This window comes from Rhincodon typus, chromosome 5 (genome assembly GCF_021869965.1).
Source record: "Rhincodon typus isolate 14 chromosome 5, sRhiTyp1.1, whole genome shotgun sequence".
NCBI classification, from domain to species: domain Eukaryota; kingdom Metazoa; phylum Chordata; class Chondrichthyes; order Orectolobiformes; family Rhincodontidae; genus Rhincodon; species Rhincodon typus.
In genome coordinates this window covers 61333541-61345512 of record NC_063336.1, presented here as the reverse complement: position 1 = coordinate 61345512, position 11972 = coordinate 61333541, and positions in this window count along the sequence as shown.

The following is an 11972-nucleotide window of genomic DNA, read 5'->3' as shown; positions in this document are numbered from 1 at the left end:
AGTAGGTTTATAGTGGATATTAGTAGCCAGTCTATCCCCAGAAATGGAGACAGAAATGTTGAGGAAGGGAAGGGAGGAGTCAGAGCTAGACCAGGTGAAAGTGAGGGCAGGGTGCCCTTCTTTTTTTCTGAGGACGGGTCCTGACCCAAGGTGTCAGCTTTCCTGTTCCTCTGATGCTGCCTGGCCTGCTGTGTTCCTCCAGCTCCACACCTTTGTATCTCTGACTCCAGCATCTGCAGTTCTTACTACCCTTGTTATCACATAGCCTGCCATTATACACCACCTGTTGTTAGTCACTAACCATCCCCATTAACAACTATTCACCCTCCCAGCCGGATTGTTATCAACTCCTTTGTCTGTCCAACTGTTCTCCCTACCCCACCCCTCCCTATTTTCTGCATTAAACTGATGTTTTCCCAGCTACCATCAGTTCTGAGGAAGGGTCACCAGACCCAAAACATTATCTCTGATATTTTTCTTCGCAGATGCTGCCAGACCTGCTGAGCTTCTCCAGCAACTTCTGTTTTTGTTCCTAAATACATTGGACATTGTTCAGAGCAGGTTTAGTAGATTGATACCTGTGTTGGAGCCCAGAGAACACCGACTCTGGTTATCGGCTTACACAGAGAGGAGAAGAGTCAGTTCTCGTAACCTCACAAATTACTTTATTAATGTGGTAAACAAGACACGCCTTGCTTATATGTTTTATTACAAACTAGACCTTCTATATTTTCCCAAAAACTGAGCTAGAACCTATTTATACACCCATTAGGGACCTCTAACACTCCCCAAGTAGTACAGAATGTAAAAGCTAATACCCAATCAAGATAGCTGCCACTGCTGCTGACAAGGGCTGACACTGGCCAGATGCTGCACTCGATGTCATCACCATATCCTTGATGTAGGGTCTGCTTCTGCAGTGGTTCGTCTCTGGAGTTTTTGCTGACTGCATGCCCCGAGAGTCTTCTTTTTATTCTTTCTCTTATCTCTCTCGAGTCGTGCTGTCTCCTTCCTGTTGGCTCAGGCTCAGCCACTTATCTCATGCCTTTACTTTATTGGGCTTGGACCAGAGACTTAGGCAGCTTTACCTCATTGTCCAAATAAGGCTTTTACATTATCTCATCTTACTTAATTCTTGCAGAACTTGGTTAATTCAAACCGGTTTAAATCAGCATAAAGTAGTACCTGGTGCAGGTCATTTTTAGTTCACAAGATGCTTCTTTCTTTGTCTCAGCAGCTTTGCATTCAGTACCTCCTGCTAGCGATATCGACAGCTGGTACCCTCCTCTCTCTCTATCTTTCTGTAGCCTCTGGCCAACATCTCTCCAAGCAGCAATGTGAGCAGCTTGTACCTCTCTCTCTCTCTCTCCAGCTCGCTGCAGCCTCTGGCTTACGCCTGGAATGAGCAGATTATTTTATGAGGAAAGTTTGGACAGACTGCGATTGTTTCCATTGCCATTCAGAAGAGCAAAAGGTGACTTGATTGAAGGATACAAGATCTTGACTGATGTTGAAGAGGTAATGATGTGGCAAGGATATTTCCTCCCATAGGGATTCCAGAACTTAGAGGATACCGTCTAAAAATTAGCAATATCCAATTTAGGACAGAGATAAGGAGAATTTTTCTTCTCTGAAGGTTGTGCAATTTTGGAATGCTCTGTCTCAAAAGTTGGTGAAGGCAGGATATTTAAGAGGGAGATAGATTGATTCCGTTGCCTAACAAGAATCAAAGTCTGTCTCAAAAGTTGGTGAAGGCAGGATATTTAAGAGGGAGATAGATTGATTCCGTTGCCTAACAAGAATCAAAGTGAATGTACAATTTGAAATACAGACAGATCATCCATCATCTTATTGATGGTGCAGCAGGCTCAAGGGGCCACACGGCCAACTTCTGCTCCTATTTCATATGTTTGTACAGATGTACTTTGGCTGTTCTCTGGAGTCCATCGGTTCTGTAGTCTTTTTTCAACACAGATAAAGGGTTACAATTATTAACCTGTATGTATAATAGCAAGCTTAATAAGTGCTCAAACAGGTTTAATATATAATCTGCCTGGATAATTAATTAATTATGAAAATGTTGTTTACTTCTGCACTTTGTGGTGGGGAGTATTGGAGAGCAGTAGTGATAATTGGGCTGCAATGGAGTTTGTTTAGACAACCTGAATAATAGAGGTAATTACTTGTTTCCCTTTAGTATTTCCTGTTTTGTTTGACCAAATGTTGCTATGATTTGCATCATTTGGAATTTTGGTGATTTTATTTCTTTTACATCATGTATTTTCTTTTTGTGAAGAGTATCCAACATGTCAACAGTACCTGATGGTTATCTTAAATTTCTGATCAAAACATAAAGACCTCAGTCAGTGCCAGTAATCATTTCAATGTTTTTATAAAACATTTTTTAGAACAAATGGTTTTTATTTAAAGGTACAATCTAATGACAATTATGGGTATATACAATTACTATTTTATAAGTAATGTTCAATGAGGTATCAAACAAACTCATAATTTAAATATTAAATATTCTATATAAATATTTAGCTAGAATATTTTCTCATTTAGTTGACATTTCGGTAGATTGAATCTTGTCGTAATTTATCATCTTTGCCTGCACTTACAATATATTAAACAACAATGTAGTTTAATTTGTAGTTATCAGAATGTGTGAATTGTGAAGTAAGAATACTAATAAATAAAAGTATATGATAAATTAACACGTTCCTAAAATGGCCTCATGCCTCTGTTAAAGTAGAACAAGGAATTTCGTACAAATCCATTAACCTCTTTTGTGCCAATAACATATCGAAATTTTTATTCCAAATAGATTTTGGGAGCATGGAAAGGCTGCTGGGGACCAAAAAGCCAAATCTTTCTCACAAAATAATCTTACCTCTCCACCAAATACTTTACTATCTAATGACACCGTCAAGCTATAAATATTGAAGTAGCATTTCCTAACAATCTATTGCAATGGTCTCTTTCTCCTTTGTTCATTAAGGTTAGAGCTGGTGAATCAAACTATTCTTTTTCAGATACCCAGGGCAGAATCTTCTTAATTTGGAAGATCCTCAGATATCAGGACTAGATGACAGACTCAGCAATGATGACTGAGTCCTGTTGCTTTCAAACATACAAACAAATGAAGTTGTAGCAAAAAGTAGACCTTTCAGCTCCTTGAGCCTGCTTTGCCAATCAATAAGATCTATTTATGTTTCCAATTCTAGATACCCATCTACCCACCTTTAATTCCCCTCTCAAACAAGAATTTATCTATCTGTGTCTTAATAATATTCAATGATCTCAAATCCACCTTCTTCTAAAGCAGAGTTCCAGAGTCACGCAACCCTCTGAGAAAAAACAAATTCTCCTCACCTGTTTCATGAAAGGGTGATTCCTAATGTTAAAACTATTTCCCCTACTTCTTGAGTCACCTAAAGATAATCGAACTTTCCACATCCACCTTGTCAAGAACATCAGGATCTTGTACACTTCAATCAAGTCACTCTTTATTCTTCTAAACTTCAAGTGAAAGTAAGTTCAACCTGTCCAACTCATCCTTATAAGACGATCCACTCACTTAATGTTTCAATCTTGTAAACTTCCTCTGAGCTTCCACTAATGCATTTACATCATTCCTTAAATAAGGACACCAAAATTGCAAAATATTCAGGATGCGGTCTCACTAATGCCTTGCATAACTATTGATAACATGCTTACTTCTATGTTCAATTCCTCTTAAAATAAAGTTAGTTATTCTATTAGGCTTCTTGTTACATGCTGTCTCTGGAGGCTAACTTCCTGTCACTCATTCACCTAAATTCTTCTTTACACCAGAAGTCTACAATCATTCTCCATTTAAGTAATACTCTTTTTTTTTTCATTCTTTCTGCTAAAGTAAAGAACTTCATAATATTTCCATATTAGATTTCATCTGTCAGATCTTTGCCCAAACACTCAACCAATCTGATTGCAACTTCCTTATGTTTTCTTCAGAATATTCTTTCCTTGCTATCTTTGTGTTGTCTGCAAATTTGGCTGGCATGCTTTTTCTCCTGTTAACTAAGACCTTGATGTAAATAGCCAAAGTTAATAGTCAAGTAAATAGTCCAGCACAGATCCCTGCGAGTCTCCACCCATTACGTCCTATTAATCAAGCTTGCATGGCCTTCCAAGAGACAACCAATTAACAGGTTGCAACATGAGCCCCATCTGAATAGGTTCCACAAGTGAGAGGGCCGTACAGAATACTCAAAGCTGTGGGCATTTGGCAGCCCCACTGAGAGAGACGACACTGCGAATGTAAGTGAGAGCTTGTGAATGCTCGTCATGATGGAGGGTCCTTTTCATGAGTTCATAAAAGGAAAGATAAGAATGGATAATGAATGGATGACAACTCATGTCAGTGATGCCCACATCCAAGAACAGATTTTTTGAACTGGTAGAACTGTTTGTAGCCAGAGCTTCCAGGAATTTTTTTTGCAGAATATGAACTCATCCAAAGGACTAGCTACTTCCTATGGCACCACAGCTTCTGAGGGAGAGGGAAGGGAATTAAGGATGGCCTTTCTGAGACCCTGACTTGCTGCGAGAAAGGTCCTGGCAGCAATGCTAATTGGTCTCCGAGTTGACAGTTAATTGACACTAATTACAACAGTCACGATGGTCAACTGCTGCTGCCACGTTACTACATCATGTCAGTCTGACCTCACCCAGCATGAACGTTCAGAGGCAGAACAAGCTAGACAACTTGGGTAACTTCCCCTCCCTTTTTCAAAATGCATGAGAAGATTCTGCCTTAGTGTTAGCAGCAAACACACCTCAGTCAGAATAGAATAACCTGATTGCTTGATTATTCCCAAAACACAGATGAAGAACTCTTTCTATGCCTTGCTTTTAATTTCCTTTGATATTCTCCAAGCATATTTGACTGCAGTTTCCTACATATTCCATTGTCAAAATAAAAGCCATCTTTTATGTTTTGACATAAGAAAATATAGTGAAAAAGAAAAATGTAGTATTCATTTATTTTTCTAACTTCATATGTCCAAGTGGTTTCCATTCCCATTCCCTGCCGAGAATGATTCTTTGACTCTACTTGATAAAGGACACAGTCAGGTTTTGACTCGACCTTAAAAATGTTGTTTATTAAAATAAACATCCTGACACACTAACATGAAACCTCTAAACTGCTCTAAATAACAGAACAACTTGATTAGTTTATCCAATTTAAGTCCCTCCCTGATTTAACCTCAGCTTTCAACCTAAAACACCTAAAGTCACCATGACTGATTAGCAAAAAAGCCTTCACCAAGAAACGCACGGGGAAAACCTATGTTTCTGGCCCAAACTGTACTTAATTCAGACTCAAAACTCCTGAATTTAGTTGTCACCCTTAAGTTACCTTAATGTCTCAGCCCCATTATCTCTTGGATTTGGCTGATAACTTACAACACTGCATGCAGTTAGTCCTTCTGATGGGAGTTACTGGTCCATGAGTCAGGCTGACCAGTCATGAAGCTTCTTCTTGATAGCAGTGCCAAACCCTTCACTCTTGTCCTTTTCATGATGATCATTACTGAAATATCATAAATATGTTTCCTGAGGCCATTCTGCCAATGGTCAGTGTTTAGCATCATCTTCGATCCTTCTAGTCTGTTCCAGACAGGCATATACAGACATATACAGTACTGATGTTATTTCCACAATTGAAAGCAATGAATTCCATCAAGGTGAGGTATCCTGGCTCCAAAGCTGACCTGCATTCAAAAGGATTCTCTCTTTCTGCGGCTAAAATGAATGACAGCTATTTGGGGTCATTTGATTGAGACAATGACTTCCTCCATTTCGTAGTTAGATTACACGATGATGGTTATCTTGCGTCATTGTTGCGATGATGCTACAAATCCCAGTCCTTTTCAATATAATCAGTTCTGTTGTGATGTTGAGTGCCTGAGATTAACACTGTCAATCCTTCCCTACCCCACCTCCCCTCACTACGTGGGCAGCCTCTGTGCGTTTTGAGTTGAAGTTTGGTTTACTGACAGCACTAGTGTCTATTAAGCTTAAGATTTTTCCATCACATTTCATGAATTGGTGGGGATGCCAATCCCACATATTATTGAGTGGTTAGGTTGATTCTCTTCTTTAATTTTATTTACTGTGGCTTCTTGTGACTGGTCATTTGTGACGAGTTGCTTTCATAATTCCCATTTAGTTTTTTTTTGTCAGTTTTCTGGTTGGTTATGTTCCTTTTGGAAAAATGCTCCAGGGTATTAAGATTCCTGAACAGTCAAACTTTCAGTAGCTGACAACTTACAAAACACAGAAGTCCATTATTAATTACATTTCATTTAACATGATATGTTTTGACAAACGGTTTTTCAGGTTTTAGTCTTATTTACCTTATTATATTGAGCTTCAGTAGTTTAAAATCATTAGTTCTTCCATATAGACAGCATGTTTCAAACCCATGACCACTTACATCTTGAAGGGCAAGGGCGGCCGATACATGGGAACGCCACCATCTACAAGTACTCCCCAAGCCACTCACCATCCTGATGGTTCCTTCAGTGTTGATGGGTCAAAATCCTGGAAAATGCTCCCTAGGGGTATTGTGTGTCTGCCTACAGCACATGGATTGCAGCAGTTCAAAAAAAGCAGCTCCTTCTCAAAGGCAAATAGAGATGAGCAATGAATGCTGGCCAGCCAGTGATGCCCATGTCCCACAAGTAAATAAAAGGAAGGATATATGAAGATATAACATGACCTCTAAGTCATTACTCTATTGTCAATTCGATAATAATCACCAAAATGGAAAATGGCTATTCAGCTCAACAAGTTTATGTGGGAACCTATCTTCTCTATGATATAGTGCAATTATATTTATCATTTTTCTTCCCATATCCTTCAATTGCTTTTTTGATTTAGCTTTCAACCTTCTGTTCAGTCAGTATTGAAATGGTGTCTGTTTCAATCATGAAAATGTAATTTGCAATCTATTGCAAAGAGGATTTCTTTTGCTCTGTGTCTGAGATGTCTTATATAGTCCCAATTTTTCAAGCCTGTCACAGCAGCATCTCATTAAATCCACAATGGATCTTTTCTGTTGTATATCTGTTCTATAATGTGGAGCCCAAAGTTGCACACAATACTCCAAAAATGACAAACCCATTGTTTTATATGGATTCACCATTGCAGAATCACAAAATTACAGAAGGAGGCCATTTGGCCCATCATGTCTGCTCTCTGAATGACCACCATGTCTTAGTGACTTTTCCTGACAATCCTACACACTGTTTTGATTCAAACAATCACCTATTGCTGTCTTGAATGCCCCACTTGACTCTGTCTCTACCATAGTTTCAGACAGTGAATCATAACTTTTACACTTCCTATTATATTAACTTTTTCTTTCATTATGTCCTTAGGAAATCAAGGTGCAATTGCACGCCCAAAATTTCTAAGCTCTTCTAAAGATTCTAACTTCTACATTCTACCAAAATAGAAGTGCATTTTGATACACTGTTATAGGCTGTATTTGATTTACAACCAGAGCATCAGCAGTGTTACCATGGCAATAAGCTTACAACGCTATCTTAAGGCTGTTATATAGTCCAATTAATTTCAGGCTTGACAGTTAGAAATAATTCATTTATCTTTCTCTTTGATTGTATTTAATATTTCTCCATATGCATACTATGGGTATTGCTTGGTTTCAAAATTGAGGATTCCTGCTACTTAATTGGTGATTGAAAGAAAGCTGATATGACGATAATTGGCTCTGTTCAATTTATGGATAAATGATAGTCCTCACTGTTCAGTGGCTATCAGTTTCTTAGGGTTTGCTCGCAGAACAGCAAGTTTTGGTGCACAAGTTTTAATACTGCACCTGGGATGTTGTTGAGGCCTTTATGTTTTAGTCTTCTGTTTTATAATATCACATAAAGTGAATTAAATTGACTGTACACTTCTATCTATGATGCTGAAGTCATCAGATCAACCCAAGTGAATGCCAAGTGATAGCTCTATTGATGGTGTGAACTATGGAGAAAACTGTGCACTGATACAATTACAGCGTTTAAAAGGCATGTGGATGGGTAAATGGACAGGAAAGGTTTAGAGGGATATGGGCCAAATGCTGGAAAATTGGACTAGACTAATTTAGGATATTTGGTCAGCATGGATGAGTTGGACCAAAGGGTCAGTTTCCATGCTGTACAGCTCTATGGCTCTATGACTGCTATAAGGGCAGATTGTGCGCATGTGTCTCTCTCTGTAGTAAAAATACCTGAAGCTAGAAGAAAGCCTATTATTTTCTGCCACTAGTTCCTGTAAGCTATCTCCTTTAACAAGTAACTAACAGACTTTGTAATTAGAGTACAAATTGTCCTATGCTTCCGACAAAGCTATGAAAGAACCTGGAGAAAAGAAATTGAAGAACAATTGAAGAACAAGCCAAAAGGCTGTGTACTGGTGCTAATGAACTTTGTTTCCCAGTTTTGTCTTCCCCTTCATGTATAAAACCAGAATGCTTTCTTTCTTTATCTGTGTCTGTCTATAGCTGTCATAGGGGTTTTAAAAGAGTTTAGTGTTTTAGTTAGTAAATTTATATGTTGATAGTTCATAACTGTTTACTTGGGATTAGAATTTACCTATTTGTATGATGAAGGAGTTCTTATTAAGTACAGGAACCTGGTCAGTGTTTTCAGTTCACTTGATTTCAACAGACAAGTAAATAGAGGCTTTTGTGTGCTTTGACTAAATCATTAACAAACAACTACGTTTAGTGGGGCTTGAGAGTAAGTGTGCTTTATCAAATGGCTCGCAACATCTTCCATCCTGGGATTTTTAAAAAAAGTGCCCTCCAAACAGGTGCCTGAATTAGTCTTGAGCTTCCTGAATTCTCTATGTTCTTGAATTGTCCCCATAGGTTAGACAGTAACTGTGTTAGAAATGTAACTGTGATATACACGAAAAGAGGGAAAGAAAGAAAAAGTGAACTACATCACAGTTAGCCCTGATATCAGTAGTAGGGAAAATGCTAGAATCTGTTATTAGGGAAGTGACAACAGGGCAGGGTACTTAGAAGATCACAATATGATTAGATAGAGTTAATGCAGTTTTATAATTAATTGTAAACACCCATAGCTTGAAGAATGAAAATGTTTTAATTAGGGTTCTTGACGAATTTGGATGTGTAAAACAGTCACTCGTGAAAATATAAGAAGATAGTTTGGAATTGTTGAAAATAGGTTATCTCAGTATAAGGAGTTTATTAAAGGTTTCAGACCAGAACTGTTTTTGGTAAAACTGTAGAGGGGTTATTTAGAGCTGAGAAAGTCTAAGCTCAATTGTACAAAGTTTCCTGGAAGAGGTTATTGGATTCTCAAAACTGACAGTTGAGCCCACAGTTAAAGTAAATCCTATAGAGATGATAGCGAGGGGAATTCTTTCTCGTCTGGGTACAATAAAGGGATGCTTTGGGGATTAGATTTTTACCATATGTCTTAAAATTGTTAAATTTGTGTTTTATGTAAATAGTTTGGGTCATTATATTATATCTTCATTTCTTTTGTGTAATTAAGTTCAGTTTTATTGTTGAAACCAAATCCTCAACATTGCATATTTATATTTCAGTGAGAGATGACCTCATTAAAATTAAACAAAAACAAAATACAATTCATCAGGCAGATTTCAGTCTGGGATCTGATTTGTCCAGTAAAAATAGCTGGGATCATAACAATTCCAACAAAGGTCATCCAGGGATTAAATGCCAGGAGGAAGCCTGAGACTCTTGGGATTAGGAGTAATATATTAGCATGGGTTGAAAATTAGTTAAAGGGGCAAAAAGAGATTAGAAATAAATACATCATGTACGGGATGGCAAGGTATAACTTAAAAGACTGTTGCGTGGATCAGTGGTTAGGCCAACGATATTTACAATTGATAATTATCTTCACTTTGAGTATACACTCCATCATGTTGTGTAATTCTACCACTGTGTTAAATGCATGAAATTTTTAACCGACCTGCAACTCCAAGAGATGCTGCGGGCCATCAGTAGCAGCAGAATTGCATTCATCTCTATATGTAACCTCATGGCCTGGGATATTCCCTGCTCTACCATTACCATTAAATGAAGGATGCAGGCAGCCATGTCGGGAGCAGCACCGGGAATCCAAAAAATGAAGCATCAACCTAGTAAACTACAACCCAGGAAAACTTGCATGACAAAAAAGTGAAAGCAGCATGTAATAGACAGAGCTAAGCAGTAGCCAATAGACCAGTACTGAGCTCTGCAGTCCTGATACATCCAATCATAAACAGTGGTGGGCAATTAAAGAACTAGCAGTAGGAGAGGGCTCCACAAATTTCCTTACCGTCAATAAATGTGGAGCCCAACATATCAGTGCAAATTACAAGGCTGAAACTTTTCAACCACTTTCAGCAAGAAGTGACAAGTCGATCCATCTGTCTCCTTCCTGCAGTCTTCAGCATCACAGATATCAGTCTTCAGCCAATTCGATTCACTCGATCCCATGATATCAAGAAATGGCTGAAAGGACTGGACACTGCAAAAGCTTTAAGCTCTGACAATATTCTATCTATTATACTGAAGACTTGTGCTTCAAAACAAGCTGTAGTCCTGGCCAAACTGTTCCAGTGAAGCAGCAAGATTGACATTTAATCGACAACATGGAAAATTGCACAGGTATACTCTGTCCATAAAATGCAAGGGAAACCCAACCAGCCAATTACTATCTTTTCAGTTTATTCTCATTCATCAATAAAGTGAGAGATGGGTCATTGATTGTACTATCAAGAGGTTTTTGTTGAGTAATGGTGTACTCAGTTCTTCATTGTATTTTTAGTATAAACATGCACAAAAGAGCTGAACTTCAGATTTGAGGTGAGAGGGACTGCCTTTGGCATCAAGGCAGCATTTTATTGAACATGGTATCAAGGAGTCTGAGTAAAATTGTGGCGAATTGGATTCAGCAGGGCAACTCTTCATTGCCTGGAGATCATACCTAGCACAAGGAAAGATGTTGGAGGTCCTGGAACATCCCTGCAGGTGTTCCTCGTGCTAATCCCCTTCATCACATTCCATCCACAGCTCCAATATCAATGTTCAAAATCATTTGTAACTCCTCATATGCTGAATAGTCAGTGTCCAAATGCAGCAGGAAGTGGATGACATCCACGTTTGGGCTAATAAGTGGCAAGTAACAGTCACACCGCATGATTATCAGGTAATAACCATCTCAAACAAGAAAGAATCTAACCATCTCCCATTGACATTCAGTGGCACTGCCATCACCAGGCTACCAGCTATCAACATCCTGAAGGTTATCATTGACCAGAAACTAAACTGGACCAGTCATATAAATACTCTAGCTACAAGAACAAAATGAGTCTAGAAACTCTGTGGCAGGAAGCTCATCTGCTCCTAAATGCCTGTTCCCATCTACAAGGCATAAGTGGGCTGATTTGGAATACTCTGATGGAATACTCTGCACTTACTTGGATAGGTGCAGCTCCAAGAATTCAAAGTATTTTAAGTCATTGATGTCAAATCAGCCCACTTGATTGGAATCCCATCGACTAACTACAACATTGACTCCATCCATCATCAATGCACAGTGCAGCAGTGTGTAACATCTACAGGATGAAATGCAAATGGCTCACAAAGGCTTCTTCAACAGAACCTTTCAAACCTTTAATCTCTGCCATTTAGAAAGACAAGAGTAGCAGATACATGGGAACGCCACAATCTGCATTTTCCTCTCCAAGTCACACATCATCCTGACTTGAAACTACATTGCCATTTCATTAGAAACCAAAAGAACTGTGGATGCTGTAAATCAGAAACGAAAGTAGAGATAGCTGGAAAAGCTCAGCAGATCTGGCAGCATCTGTGAAGAGAAATCAGAGTTAACATTTTGGGTCCGGTGACCCTTCCTCAGAAT